General features: G+C 42.8%; 1 protein-coding gene across 1 annotated transcript in view; it reads right to left on the bottom strand.

Moving 5' to 3' along the window:
• LOC139108254 (fatty acid synthase-like) overlaps positions 1-16,398 on the bottom strand; it is a 215,641-nt gene that overhangs the window by 142,928 nt on the left and 56,315 nt on the right.

The raw sequence follows: 16,398 nt of genomic DNA, 5'->3' as shown, positions 1-16,398 counted from the left end.
TCGTCTAAAGCATCCTAATTTACAAATGTTCAATTTTATTAAATATTTAGAATATTTATTTTCAAAATATTGCGAACGGGCAGACGTATATGATAAAAATCTTGAAAATATTGACATTAAAAGTTTAACATTTCCATGTAAGGAACATGCAGAAATTATTTTTTGTAAAATGATTGATTTTTATATTTCTACTCGCATGCGCCAGTATTGTTATAAAGTTAACAGTGATAAAAAAAAAACAAAGTCAAAACATTAAAAAAATAGCTAAACATTATAAAAATTAAATAAAACAAAATATTGCAAAAATAATTTTATTATTTAATATTTGTCTACTCAGTTTATAAAATAGTATATGTTATTTATAATATATAAAGTTGCTTTTCATTTGCATCAGAACTTGAATAATTCTCACTTACAACATAATTCTGTCTTTTTTCAATGTCTTTTAATTAAATAACAAACACAGAATTATGTTATAAGTGAGAATTATCTGAGTTTTCTTTTAAATTGAAAGCAGCATGAGTAGCATATAATGCATATAATATAGCATTTTAGGCAGCATATACTATTGTGACCGTGGTAACTGCAGCCTAGCGCCGCGTAGCGGATAGGCTTCACTTTTTAGACACGATAGTTTCTGAGTGTCATAGGGCTGCTCACTACTCAACCAGACACCCTGTATACATAATGTATTTGTCTATTTAATGCTTATACGCTAATACCTAATGCTTATTCTTAATAAATTTTTTAGTTTTTTATTTTTTAAATTTTTTATACATTTTTCATTATTTTTTTGTTATGTTTTTGTTTTTTGTTATATTTTTGTTTTTGTTATACATGTAACTTTTCTGTCTATCTAACATTTATATGCTAATATAATATACATATTTCTACTAATATTTTTGTCTTGTTTATTATTTTATTTTTTGTTTTTTAATATATTTTTTTTGTTTTATACAGGGTGTCCCAAAGTCATGTAGACAAACTTTGGAACTAGGTCGATCTCGTCATTTTAAGACGAAAAGTCCTTTATCATTTTTTATTCCGAGTAATATTAAGCGAGATAATAATTATTAAAAATTATGTCTTTTGGGCGGAACTTACTGCCCCCCACACCGCGCGGAGACGCTCTATCCGTTGGTAGTCCCTAATCCTTGCGTTCTCGATCATCGATAATTTTTTTTGTATTGTTACGCGTCGTCGCCTTTCTTTGATTCCTGGTTTAAACCAGTTTATAGGCGGGCCGATCGTAACCGCTTGTCTCGCCCCGCGCGCCTTCACTTTTCTTATCGATGATCGAGAACGCAAGGATTGGGGACTACCGATGGATAGAACGTCTCCGCGCGGTGTGGGGGGGGGGGGCAGTAAGTTTCGCCCAAAAGATATAATTTTCAATAATTATTATCTCGCTTAATATTACTCGGAATAAAAAATGATAAAGGACTTTTCGTCTTAAAATGATGAGATCTACCTAGTTCCAAAGTTTGTCTACATGACTTTGGGAGACCCTGTATATTAAGTGTTCGCGATTTATTGGGTCCACTCAACAAGACCGCGTTTTACTTATTTTAGTGTCGCTAGTAATTACGATTGCGGTCGCCAATTATCATGGTGGCACCACGTCTCGGACCGGTAATTTGTCTATTATCCGCGCCACGTGCTGCATTTGCCGGCTCTAATCCTTCTTCTTGTGCCGGTTTTTATAGCGATCACACGGTGTCTAAGTCAGTTCTCGATTTATTGTGAGAAAACGCGCAAAGTGAATTGATAACGATCCTTTCGGCTAGCTCATCAACGGTGTTTACGTTAATAAAATTATTTTAAATGAGTACAATAGAATATTTACCAGGCGGCTGAAAAACCTTATGAAAGAAAAAACGAAAGTTAGTAAAATAAAACACAAATTTGAAACAATGTAATAAAAGGAATTTAATGGGCATAAAAACCTTCCCCCAACATGGGAGAAAGAAAAAAGCCTTTAGAGAAATAATTACAAATCTTAGAAAATTTAAATATAGTAAACGGGAAAGATTTGAAAAATAAAGGATTTGTTTTCTCACGAAACCGGAGAGTAAAAAAGATTAAATATTCGTCTCTCAAATTCTACAAGGATGTTTTCAAACTGTGAGAATTCCAAAATTCTGAATTCGTATTTAAATAATGAAATATTTTCCCCAGCGTGAAACATTCTAAGGAAACTTTTGAGTTAGCAGGAACAGCCTGCTTCCTTGAATGGAAACAGCCCAAGATCTTAGACGAGAACAGCTCGTTTTGTCACTAAATCGGGATCAGCCCAAAATTCAGAAATAACCTGAGTCACAGGAACAGCCTGTGCCGTTACAGTAAAGTGGCCACTTAAGTTCCGGGAATAAACCGCTTTGGCACTTATTTCTCCGATTAAGGAACTCACACTCACAAATATTCAAATCGTTAAGTAAAACCTTTTATACTTTATTACACAACATCAATCGTCAACTTCTGTCAGATAACTAAACTCAGATAACTAAATTTGTAATTAATAGAAAAATTAATAAACAACCGTTACCAAGAAAAAGTAACAAAACGAGTAATTAACGAAACAAAACTAGTAATTAACAAAAAAAGCGCGAACAAACGGTGTTTTGTGAGCGCACTCTTTTGTACTGAGTTTCGGTCCGCTCATCGACGGAATACGCCTTACGGTAGGCCCACGCGATACCGCGGGCTCATTACGTGCTCACGGGTTCCAGAACATACGCTCATAACCGGAATACGGCTCATTAACGGTCTAGCTCATTAAGTGATTTTCTAGTTTGCTCATCGCGCGTATTAGTTTATTGGTCAGCTCATTCGGCGAGCCACATTAAAGCAAAACATTTCATTCGACGTATCGGCACGTGTACTCTTCCGGTCATTACGTGCGAGTCTCGTGCCTGACGCAGAAAAACCGCGCTGTCCCGTTCACCCGGGCAAAGTTCACGCATAATCCGCAACATTAAGGAAGAAAATTTCTTTTTTTGTAACATTATTCTTTTTGTTAAATGTATCGGTTTTTTTGCTACGACATAAATCATTATAAACTTCTCATTTTCCTGTTATTCGATGTGTATGTGCGATGTAATGTTCTATACCTGATGTTTTTGATGTACCTTGATATTCGATGATGGCAAGCAATTTATACATACTGTTACGTCGAATATTGGACAAAAGTCGCCGAAATTATATTATTTTGCGAATTTCTATACAGGTTCCAGAATATTCTTAATTTTCATGTTATCGTCTAACAACTTTATTTTCGTTCGTTTGTCCGTTATTAATTTGTAGCTTTCTGCTTATCTCGCTTGCCTATTTTGGTTTCGCACCGGTCGTCGTAGTGTTATGACGATCAATTCGAATTTATCCAAACGTTGCGTTACCGTTTGGTCTTGTGCGAACCTATATAAAGCGATCGCGTGCAAGCTGCGATCATCATTGTGTCGAAACTCAGAGTCTTTCTAAATTCGCTGTCAACATCAATATTGTACGTTTGGTTCGAACCTCGCGATCGCGATCATCATAATCAAGTTTGCGCGGCAAGATCGTCCGAATCTCGCGATTAAATTAATCTTGAAAATTTCCGGCGGATCGTGCACCTCAAGATTTTTCGAAAGCCTTGCTTTGTTCCTCGAATTTGTATTTTTTTTTTTTTGTATTAAATCTGTCCGTACAATAACCTCAACATTTATATTCCGTCTCAATTTCCTTTTCGATAATCGCGCGCGTCGAAATTCAATGCTGAATTTTGTAACGGTAGCGACTTTCCGTGTCGCGTAGTAGCCGGATTTGAAGCTTGCCGGAACCAAAATTTGCGCGGATTCGAGGGACCGCGATTGGTCGAGGTTAAATGCGGTCTGGGCCGACGGGAGCGCCCGTCGGGGAAGCCGAGGTTGTTTGGGATAACCCGAGGAGCAGTGGTCGTGAGCGCCTGACCGCGGCGATGCCGGCGACTAGCTGTCGCGCAGCGGATCCGGTGCCGGACAAGAGCGCCCGTCCGGGGGATCGTGTCGGCACGAAATGCCCTGTTGGTCGGCGGCAATCAAGAGCGCCCGACTGCGGCGGTGTCGACGGCTGAATGCCGTACGGTAGATCCAGAGTCTAGATGGGAGCGCCCGTCTAGAGGATCTCAGTAGTCCGGAGTATCCGAAGGCGCCGGCGGTATTCGGTCGCCTTGGTGGTGGAGCCTTGGGAGCGCCCAATGTCTCCAAAAACCTGAATCTGTACTTTACCTTGGGAGCGCCCAAGGTGGCGAAAACTCTCACCGGGAGCGTCCGAGTTCGACTCGGGAGCGCCCGAGTCGGAGAGTATGCGAGAGGCTTCGGGAGCGCCCGAAGCCTTAGGATCTGGAGGATGTGATCGAGGATTGGGACCGCACAAGATACCTGATTTGCCGCGAGCTCAGCTTATATAGCCGCCGAGATGAAAGTGGGGGAACTCTTACTCTCAACTCGGCGGCGTGCGCCATCGCCGGACTGGTGAACGTCCGGCGAACTATATCTGGCGCGTCCGGTGCCGCCTGGGCTGGTGTTCGCCCGTCATCCTCCGGTGGACGGCTTTCTGCCGTCCAAGGTGGGTCTTTGCCCTTTAGTGGCGAGGCATATGCCTTCGCCACAATTTCAATTCTCAAACGCCTGAACGCAGACACATACAATCGTGAAATTGGAGATCAATGGGTATTTGGCTCGAGGTGAAAGCTTTCTTCCACTTTACTGTTTAAATTTTTTGTCAAATATAACGATTGCAGATATTCTATGTCAATAAAGAATAATTGACCGCAAGTAAATAAACAATTTATATTTTCTTCGTTGCAACAAACGTGAAACAATTATTTAACGCTATCTTTTACGCTTGCGCTTTTATAAACATATTTTTTAATTTATCATGATAAAATCTACAAAACTGCAGATTTTAGAACATATTTCATCTATTAAGAACTTATCTAAAATTTTTAATTACATATGTGACGAGACCTTGCTGCCCCGCCACTAATCGGGCGACTAGTACGCCCGGACACTAGAACTGCGCCGGAAGCGCACGATCACGGTTGACCACCACCGAAGGCCGAAGAGTTAGGGATACCTCTACCTCCGACTAACGGGTATAAAAGCCGTGGCCGCGGATGGACCGGTATTTTGTCCCGATCCGGCTCTCGCTGCGATCACACAGCTGCAATAGAGAGGCAATTCCTAGTGCAACACCGTTTTGGGAGATTATCCCAGACGATCCACAGTGCAGCAACTCGGGGAATTTTCCAGTCGCAATCTCGGGGATTACCCGGAGCACTGGCCGTCGACTCGGGGGAAAACCTGGTCGACTTCCTGGTGGCAATCCTACCCGTCTCGAGGATATTTCGGACGAACCGCAAATCAGCAACTCGGGGGATTTCCCGATTGCAAACTCGGGGGATTTCCCGGTTGCAATCTCGGGGGTTACCCGAAGCACTGGCCGTCGACTCGGGGGAAAACCTGGTCGACTTCCTGGTGGCAATCTTACCCGTCTCGAGAGTATTTCGGACGAACCGCAAATCAGCAACTCGGGGGATTTCCCGATTGCAAACTCGAGGGATTTCCCGGTCGCAATCTGGGGGGTTATCCGGAGCACTGGCCGTTGACTCGAAGGAATTTCTGTCGACTCTCTGGCGACAAACTTGCCCGTCTCGGGAGTTTTCCTGGACGATCTGCGACACACCGATTTGGGGTTTACCCAGAAGATTTCCCACCGGCCTAACACTCCCTGCGTCGATACACTGACCGCGCGGTCTTCGTTAATATGATATCTCCGACCGTCGCGTCCTGACACGCACAACCGACATCCGTCGTCTAGCGTTTTACCTACGTACAACGCTACCCCGGGTATTGGCGACCCCACTTTACCGTTTTATTTGCGACCAGCGTTACTTCTGTTTAATTGCGACTCCACTTCACCGTTTCATTTGCAACCAGCGTTACTTCCGTTTAATTGCGACCCCGCTTCACCGTTTCATTTAAAACTAGCGTTACTTCCGTTTACTTGCGACCCCAATTCACTGTTTTATTTGCGACCAGCATTGCTCCCGTCTAGTTTGCAGCCTTGTTTAACTTAGCCACTTACGTTTGCTTGCGACCCTGCGATGCTAACCCATTTGCGACCGAGGCTGTGCTTGCGATTCTACGCTACACCCATGTCAGGGTAACCAACCTAACCGTGACCGATGTACATGCAACCCTGCGCTACCGACCCGTCTGTAAAAAGCGTTTACCGCCGCCCTGCATGCGACTCTTTCTTACCAACACCTTTGCGACCGACGTTTGCTTGTGGACATACTGTCAAGACTCACACTTACACGGACCAACAACCCAAGCATGTACATATTGTAAATATTAAGAATAAACTTGTAGTATACATTTCGTTCATATAAACAGTGCACGGCTTCTTGCACCGTGATCTCCACCGAGCGATTCCGGGCCGGGCAAGTAGGACCGTTACATATATTAAAAGAATTAAATATTTGTTTAAAAAATACTTGTTCGACAAGATTACAGCATTTAAAAGTTGTACTTTCAACACTTAAAACAAAACATAATAAAGAAAAAGAAGAAATACGTACAATTAAAGAAAAATTTGAAAAAATTTTTAATTAGCTCGATTCCAAATTTATAATTCCAAATATTAAAATTAGTAATTTCAATCAAGAGTTATCCTCGTGTTTGAAACTTGATTATCCTTCTTTGCCATTTAGAAAAAAATTAAATCAATCAAACGGACAAAAAAAATACAAAAATTAATTCTAATCTTAATTGTGATTCAAAAAAATACTTTATTCATGTAAGAACTGGAGATTAGAATTTATATAGTAATATTAATAAAATTTTAGAAAACTTTTTAAATCTATCTAAAAAAATTAGAAAATTATTGAACACAGAAAAAACTGAAATTATTAAAGAAAAATTTGAAAATGCTCTTGCAATCTTATGTGACAATTTATTATCAAAAAATGTTTATACAAATATGCGTTTACAAGTAAAGGCATGTGATATTGAAATTTGGCGATCCTATAATAAAGTTTGTGGACACTTAACTTTTTCGAGAGCAGGAGGATCGGACGCTGGCGGGGTTCTTCAAGTAAGACGACGGATCTTTTTAAAATGTATGTCCGTATTTTATTTACACTAAATACAATTTTTGCTTTTCGTCTTGTATTGTGCGCCTTACAGCGCCGGGTTTCTTCCGTTACAAAAAGAGTTATAATTTCTTTCGATACGTGATGTAGGGTGCCGGCAGTGTAACTCGTATCGGCCCCCACTTTTCATTTTTGGGATACGTTATCGGGTTCTTGTCCTGTAAGGATTCGGAGGTGGTCGCCCACAGGTCCGCTTGTGTCCCTTTATCGTCCACAATCGGTGCGTGTACGAATAAATGTCTTTCCGTCTGTGTCGCGATACTTTCTCCTAGGCCGGTTATCAAGGCTGGTGGAGGTTTTAGTCAGTTGAGCGACGTATCTCTCTAAATTCTCTGATCGTGTGATCCTCGTAAAAAAAGTTTCGGTGGTCTTGTTAGCCGTGGTGGATTCAAGTTTATTTTATGAAACACCCAGAGCCTTAGCACGAAGCCTGTGATGTGTTTTACTTTCGCTGTAGGCGTCTGAAGCGTAGTAACGTCTTTTAAGATCCCCGGTGTTCCCAGCGGGAAGACGGTCTCTTCGAGGATTTTTGGAACGTTGTTTTTGGCGTCCCTTTCCGGTGTAAGGCCTGTGGTCTCTTCCGGGCTCGCAGGGACCCACTTCGGTTTTATCGGATGCTTTTGCCTCGTCGTATCTTTTTAGACGGCATCCGTGTACTCTGCTCGTTCCTTTTGGCTTTTTCTTCGCTGCTGTGCGTCTTTATCAGAGCACAAGTAGCGTTATCTCAAAAGCTGACAAAACTTGCTATCTTGTTATTTCTTTGCGGATCCTGGCCTTATTTATACCGGTCCTTGTCTTTTTTTGTTCGTGGGTTGGCAATTGTTTATATGCGGCGCCTAGCGGTTGTTTATTCTATTATCGGCGCGATCGCGTTACTGCGGCGTACACAGCTGTATGACGGGCTGCGTTTTGCCGCTCGCCGGATTGCCGTCCTCCTGGCGCTCGCTTCTTCGTTTTACTTTGTGTCGGCCTTTTCGGCCGCCACAAAATTTGAAAAGTTAAAGCACATTGAAGACCACCAAAGAAAGTAATTTCAATTCATGAAACTGAAATTGAAATCTCATTGCAAGTATTATTAAATCATGCTTCTTGTTGGATTATTAGTAGTAAGTAACATTTATACTAAGAAATAAAACTAGATATGTTGCACCGTAGCCGGGTGGACGGGGTTCGTCCTCCGAGACCATGCACCCCGACCGGGCCTTGTTGTGTGAAGCTTGACGCGCTAGCGCACACATGCCGCCGTCGCCACAGACCAAAGTGACTCGTACACCGCGAAACGCTATTACTGACGAGCAGTATACAGTAGAAACATTATACCTCTAAAATATACGCCGCTTGTTCAACCTTGCAATGTTTATTTTTTTAGACATCAAAAATTAAATAAAGCGTCTTTAAAAATGTTTATATTTGATAGAACAAAACCGCGAAATTAATTATCGTAAAGATTGTATTAAAATCATATCTGTACTACACCATCATCAATTATCCTCCGAAATTTCTTGTAATATAATTAAATACGCATAGTTTACTTTAAAATAAGTAATGACTGTAATATTTTTATAAATGTTAATGAAGTGTGTTTCGATATGGAAAATTTAAGAAAAAATTTCAGTTGTACAAAATCATCATTTATACAGTGCGCTCGTTACGGTGAAAATTTTGGTTTTGTACGCTTCTATGATCAATACCACTTAGGAAACTGTAATATAATGATCGACTAATGTTATTTTCTATTGTAAATATTTAATACATATATAATTTTTAGAATAAAAACTCATTACGTTAGTTTATGTGTAACTTGACAATTATTTTTGTACCTAGTACCTTGGCTTGTATCATTTTTATATAAACTCGTAATCTTTAAAAAAGTATTAACTTTTTGGTGAAAAAAGCTTTTGCCAGCGAGAATCGAACTAGTGATCTTGTACGAAACTTCTTAATGTTTACGGCGCGATGATGGTAAATGCAACTGTGGCCAGATTGTTCTCAGATCGAGAAGGTAGTTGAAATGTTCTTCAATTGAGGGGGATCACGCGTAGAGCAAGTAATCACGCGCGTGGTAATAAAATAAGTTTTCACTATAATGAAATGATTGTTCGCACAATATCTTGAGTGAGTGTTTGCACAATATCTTGAGTATTTACTAGCTCCGCTGATTGACTATGCCTAGCCGCGTAAGATTATATTAATCAATACGAGCCGCGCACTGAGAGAAGCTGCCGATCTACTGAGCACGAAGTTCAACACGCCGTGTGTAGACGAATTGAGAGTCAACAAATTGATTGTTCTGCACTGGGTGAATCACGAGTGACACAAAAAGATGAGATGAACGAAAAGAGAGTAGAAGATGAGTGAGCACTAATTACCACGAAAACCGCATAAGAGTAAGCACACGAGGCACACACTATGATCTCCGTTCAATGATTAAGGAGGTTCTAGTGTTCCTTGTTTTACCACGCAATCGGAAATTACACTATTTTTTAAATTGGCTGAACGGAATAAAAAATCCTTTTTCAGAATTAAAGTGCGTCCTCTAACAAAGTGCGGAAGAATCAGATTGATGTCGAAAATGCAAAAAAAAATTTTTTTTATACATTTGCCTACAAAACATTCACTTAGAATACTTAGGCGCACAAACAAAGAACTTTCCGTTCTTTCTAAAACATCTAGGAAGAGAATAGCGTACTTGAAATTATGATTTAAAGCCTAAAAAAAAAAATAGTGTAATTTACGATTTAGCAAAATGTGCACGAGTCAGCATGTACTATTTTGATAAATATTTCTTAATTATGAGGAAGATTAGTTGCAGCGTCACAGGATAAATGGCAGTATTGTATATGCGTGCATATAAAAATAACAGTTCTCTTAATTTAATGACGACTACCTCATAGAAGAAGATTTTAATGCCCACCACTACGCTTGGGGCGGTTCAAAGAACTGCTCCTCATAAATTAAATTTATGAGGCTTTTTTTGAGACAGACGCTGTGTTTTTAAATAATAGGGACCCCACCTACTACGCAGTTTACTTTAATAGCTCTTCTGTTATTGATTTCTCTTTTAACAACTATTTAGCAACTTTTAGCAACTAGATTTGTTCCTCATCTACAATGGGAAGCTTCGAAATTTCTGTGGGGAAGTGATCACTTTCCAATATCGATATTTCTTTCTGGTTTCACAGATCGTTATTGTTCTTTTATTAAATCTCCAAGGCTACATGGTCCTAAAACAAACTGGTTTATTACTGACCAACGACTGTCAGCTATAACCGTAGATCTAAATGATATTGTAGATAATCCTAATCTAGACATTTAATTCAAATACTCTTCATTTATGTCGCATATGGACAATTGTTTCCATGATCCTGGTTACAATCTCAGGAAAGTAGTAGATAATCCTTCAAATCATGTTGGCGGAAGAAATTCCTCAGCCATGCCAAATAAAATCATTTACACGGACAGTAAATCAAAAGTTTCGTATTCCACTTGCTTCTGGTGGAACAACGATTGCGAGAAACTTATAAGATTCAGAAAAGCTGCTTTTGCAAACCTCAAATTTGCTTACTCTAAAGAAAATCTTCTTAATTATAAAAAAATTGTTGCTCAAACCAGGTGCAGTTTAAAAAAATATTTAAAAAATTATTTAATTCTGAAACGACCTGATTTCGTCGTGAGATCGAATGTCGGGCTAGCGAGCCCGGGGCGCTCGTCGGGATGCAGGATTTGATTTGAGTAGGTCCGAATGCACCGAGACAGAATAATTAAATAAAAGAATAAAATTTATTACTAATTAACACAGACGTGCGCTTGGTAAAACGACGCCAATATAAATACGTAATAAAACAGATAATTCGAGATAGACGCTAGATAACAGATTTCACGGATGAATGCGCAGAGTTCGCAGATTACAATAGATAGAACGCGTGCGCTATAACAAAGTTCGCGGATGCCGCGGATGCCCCACGACAGGCACGGTGGGTGTCGCGTATCAGTGGGCGCGGTTATCGGCGCGAATCGTGGTCGAACGCGGATCGATGTAAGATCTTTCCGGTAGGATCGGCGGCATGCGGAACGCGGGCGCGGAACGGCGGGCGTGGTCCGCGTAACAATAAGTTCGGACGGTTCTCTTACGTTGTATGAAGGACCGCGGTTCGGTAGGTGCGCGATGACAATTATTTTGTCGACGGGTTGGTCGCGAATGATCGATAGATCGTGGATTGTAGATGCACCTTGACCAGTGTCGCTTAGCCGGAGAGTACTCGGCCGAGGCGGAGAATACTTCACCCCAAGGATCACGATGGTGCGAACAGGATCTTGGTGTTTCGGCTTATTCAGATCGCAGACGTAAGATCGAGAGTTTTCGAAGGAGACGGAGTGCGCTCCACCCCACGAGCTAGTCGTGCGAAACGGTAAACTGGAACGAGCGGATCGTGAGCGCCAGGAGTTCCTGGCCGAAGCAAAGTTTACTTCACCTCGTGGTTCGTGCTCTAGGAGAGGATTGTGTTCGCTCGAAAGCGAACGGACGAAGACGGTGCCGCTGAATCCCGACATCGCCTTTTTATACATAAAAAGGGATGACGCCGGGATTCCGGGGCTCAGCGGGGCTTGTAACGTATTCCGACGCGTGGCGCCGAGGCCCCGGGAAGCGGCGCGCTCGGAAACGACGAGCCTCGGCGTCGACGGCGTGGTTCGGCGGTGCTCGGGATGTTTCGGCTAAGCCCGCGGATGAACTTAGCCGCGAAACAGCTGCAAGTACGCTGACGTTGTACCTCGCGTCTTCGGCTGATAAAAATAATGTTTGGGGCGCACCGCGCCTCGGGTCCCCGCCGGACGGTGTTGTGTCCGACGGCCGGCCGATATCATCCCCGGAACGATGCATCGCCGGGTGCACCGTTACAATTTTTTTACGGAATCTCTGGATAGAACGTCTGACCTGAAATTTGTCTGGAGAAAAATCCAAGAGATATTACAATCTTTAAAAAAAAAAATAATACTAATGAATTGTTACGTCCGACGCTGTGTTGCTCCTCTAATAACTTTCCGTCACGACAAACACCATTTTAATGAATTACTTAACAGAAACTTAGAATTGGTGAACATAAGATCAACGCATTTTACTTCCTCAAAGAATAGTAATCGGAAGCGTCACCAATCAAAAATTGTTAAAATTCTAAAGAGAAAACCTTTTTTTATATTAAAGAGTTGTTACACCGCAAGGGTGCCGTGGGGTCCGTTCTCCGGAAAAATTGTATGTATGCGGGCTTGAGAAGAATAAAGAACTCTTTTCTTTTTAAATAAAGCACTGTTTTATTTCTTTATTGGTTCCTTCTTGACAGCGATTAAATTTACGCGGTTATAATAGCGAATGCCCGTTTGGGCCGCGGTTACTCACTAATATACTGTGCTGTTGCTAAGCCGAAATTCTTAGCAATCAGCAATTCGCGGGTGGCAACCGTGAACGTTCTAAAAGCATCGCGTCCCGGCCGGAAACGCAGGGTTACCTTGATCGGTAATATTCTGCCAATCCTGCTAAATTGTCGCGCACGTGCGAGGCTTCTACGTTATTCTCGAGCCTTCTGTTACCAGGGGCTCACGATATAACAGGGTTATCTCGTTTAGATTGTAATTTCGGAGGCGGAAATCTGTCGGGATCCGGGGTACGAGTTAGAGAAACCGAGACGTGATCAATTGTACAAAATACAGTAGTTTATTGCAAAGCCCAAAATAATGGGGACAAGTTAATACAAAATAACTGAAAAGAAAATGGCGTAGACAATTTGTACAAATGGTTAAAGAAAACTAAACGATAGGGAAAGTAGTACGCTAAGAGCGGGATTACGCAAAGGGCTCGTCTTCCTACGAATCCTAAAACTATTTACAGGCGGGTGGCCGACCAAGCCGTTCCGGCGGGTCGTATTCCTAAACGCAGTGTACAAAATCGGTGGGCCGAGTCGATCAGACAGAGTGTCGTGGTCGCGGGTATTCGGCGCAGTGTACAAGCTCGGCCGTCCAGGCCGGGTCGATCGGACAGAGTATCGCGGTCGCGGATATTCGGCGCAGTGAGTAATTCGCCCACGAAGCCGGATGTCGGGGTAGAAAACGGTCGGAAGGAGATCCGGGAGCGCCCGATCGAAGGAAGGCTCGGGAGCGCCCGAGTCGTGGACACGACGGTATCGAGGAAGGCCGGGAGCGCCCGGTCGAAGGAAGGCTCGGGAGCGCCCGAGTCGTGGACACAACGGTATCGAGGAAGGCCGGGAGCGCCCGTTCGAAGAAAGGCTCGGGAGCGCCTGAGTCGTGGACACGACGGTATCGAGGAAGGCCGGGAGCGCCCGGTCGAAGGAAGGCTCGAGAGCGCCCGAGTCTTGGAGGCAGCGGTGTCGAAGACCGGGAGAGCCCGGTCAAGGAAGGCTCGGGGGCGCCCGAGTCTTGCGGAGCGATGTCGTTTTCCAGAGCCAGGTGAGCCCGGTCGAAGAAAACTTGGGAGCGCCCAAGTCCTGGAGAATCGGTTGCTGGGGTGCTTCCCAGCGCGGAAAAAGTCCCTAGCTTGCGCTCGAGGCGGTTTATATACCCGTGGGCCCGAGAGTGGGGGACACCCCACTCCCGAGCAGTCTGTGGCGGTGCGCGGTGTGGGCGGTTGGGCGGCCCATGTTACTCGCTACGGTGGTCCGTGCTACGCGCCGCGGGCGGTTAGTCGGGCCGCGTAAATTAAATACTTGGAACCGCGCGAAGTCTTGGGCGAACGGTGGTGGTCGCGGCGCGGGGTCTGAATGTCCGTTCGTGGCCTTCGGCCACAAGATTATAAAAAAAAAAAAACCGTTACAATTCCGGTAGTTGATATTTTATTTGTCCGATAACTCGTTTATAAAAAGAAATCAAATTTACTACGGTCAACAGGTTGAACGCTACGCTCATCGTTAATCAGTAAAGTAGTAAAACAAAACATATGGGACCACGCATCAGCCGGCAATTAGAAAAATCTCTCTGTTTAGTTAAAGAGTACAGTTACTGTGACTTTTCGATTTTATTACCTTAGATGAAGAATACCAAAGAACGTGTCTCTGCCATGAAAAATTCCGAGAGCAACAAACCAGATAAGAAAAATATGACGAAATTCAAGTAAAAAAATATTCTAGAGTTAAATACGGAGAAATTGCACCGAAACAAATCGGTGTTACGCAATGATTACCAGCAGAAATAATAAAAATAAGATGCCCAGCAACGACTGATCTAAGCATCAAAGACGGCCGGTGTCATAAATTTCAAGAGATAATGTTGTAACAATGCTCCCCCAAAGACAAGCATTGTTTCCGGCAAAAACCGACCAAACGCCGGACCGAACATCTGCCCGGTGAGGATTTGGGGCGCGGGGCGCTCAAACATAGTTACAACGTTTTATGAGCGATCCGAGCAACGACACGTCATCTATCGTTTGTGCGCTAAGTCCCGCGAAGTGGACTTAACCGAGCCACTCCGGATTTACCCGAGCGAACACGCAGCGTACGGTTCCGAGAAGTACCAGCGGACACTACGCCGAACGCCACGTACCGGACTACCTCCGGCGTTCGCCTTTTTCGGATATAAAAAGACAATGTTAGAAATAATCGACACCGTTCGCAATCCGTTCGCTTAGCGCGAACATTCGAGCTTTCCGACTCCTTCTGCTAGCACACCAACAGGGTAGAGCGAACTCTGGCTCGGTCAAGCACTCCTATCGCTCGCTCCGTACTCTTCTCGGTTAGGACTCAGTATGCACGACCGGCTCGTGGGGTGGAGCGTTCTTCGCCTTCTTCGAGAGATTTCGATCCCGCATCTGACTTACTTGAGTAACACCGATTGTTAAATATCCTTTTGCACTGTTGTCAATCTCCGGGGTAGAGTGTTCTCCGCCTTGGTCGAGCACTCTCGGCTACAACAACACCTTGCAGGTGCTTCATTCTAAACCGCCGTTAATCGCGACGCATCCACGTAAATCATCCTTGTTCTCCGCGCATTACCGATCGGCCGATTTATCACTTCGCGATAGCCACGCCTATCCACGCGGCCCGCGTTACAAAAAACCTCGCGACCACCTCTACGACGTATCGAGGGCGTTATCGCGACGCCCGCCGATTTATTGTTACGTTCCGTTTACCGAACCACGCGTATCATTTACTGCATCGCCTCGTCGCCTCAAATGTTTGATTGTCACTACAACCGTGCCTACCGATACTTATTTATGTAAATCTGTGTTTACATTTGACGGCGTCACTTTCTCGCGCCTGTCAGTTATTATTTTATTTGAATAAACGTTATTTATTCTTTTATTACAATCACGTCTTGATGCATTCTCGAATGCGAAATAATTTAATCAAATCTTGAAATCCCAACGAGCACGAGATATTCGGTAATCTACGAATTACGGTCGTTTCAACGTGAAATTAGAGCAATAGCGGAAATCAGAAGATGAGCAATCAGCCAATCTGAAGATGCAACAATTCCCCTTCCCTTTCATTTTTTTTTGCTATATAAATTTTGCATTATTTTGTATAGAAAGCACTACCGAATTAAGAAATCAAAGTATTAACACCGTTACTCTGCTCGATTTTCTCGTAAACGAATTGTAAAAGATTTATCAACGACAATACGAAGGGCAACAATGAAACGACCCGGCGCCAGGAACCCATCGCCTTCTACGACATATTCGTATCATATATACAAGTCCATTGACCGCTTGCGTTTCACCTCAGATGAAGCTGCAACCAGAGCCGCTCGAACTTAGATAACCTCCGCTACAGGAGTAAGTTAAAACTTAAATTTTAATTACTCTTGAAAGAAGAGGAAGACCTAACATTACTAAATATTTCCCTAAAAATTATAATGTATCTCATGAATTTAACGTGTCAACAAACCTTCGATAATTTGCGACCAGTCCAAAGCACCTAACCACCAACACCATAATTTAATTAATACTACACTCTCACGTCTTATTACCAATACTATCACATATACGGCCGCTGATGTCACTTAACCAGCATCTCGCTGTGAATTCCTCCTGTTACTCAACCTAACGACAGAACATTAATTTATCCGCTGTTTGATATAGATTTGCATTTGTTCCTTTCTAATTCTCAGGCTGTTTCAAAACCAGAAACTTATCACCCATTTCCAGAAATCGATTTTTCAACCGCGCTAACGCGACAACAATCTGCCATCTTGCATCCGGAAAAAAATTCTTCTAGTTTTCT

Source organism: Cardiocondyla obscurior, linkage group LG14 (assembly GCF_019399895.1).
Source record: "Cardiocondyla obscurior isolate alpha-2009 linkage group LG14, Cobs3.1, whole genome shotgun sequence".
NCBI lineage: Eukaryota > Metazoa > Arthropoda > Insecta > Hymenoptera > Formicidae > Cardiocondyla > Cardiocondyla obscurior.
The sequence above is the reverse complement of the archived record's forward strand: the minus strand, read 5'-3'. Positions and strand labels throughout refer to the sequence as shown.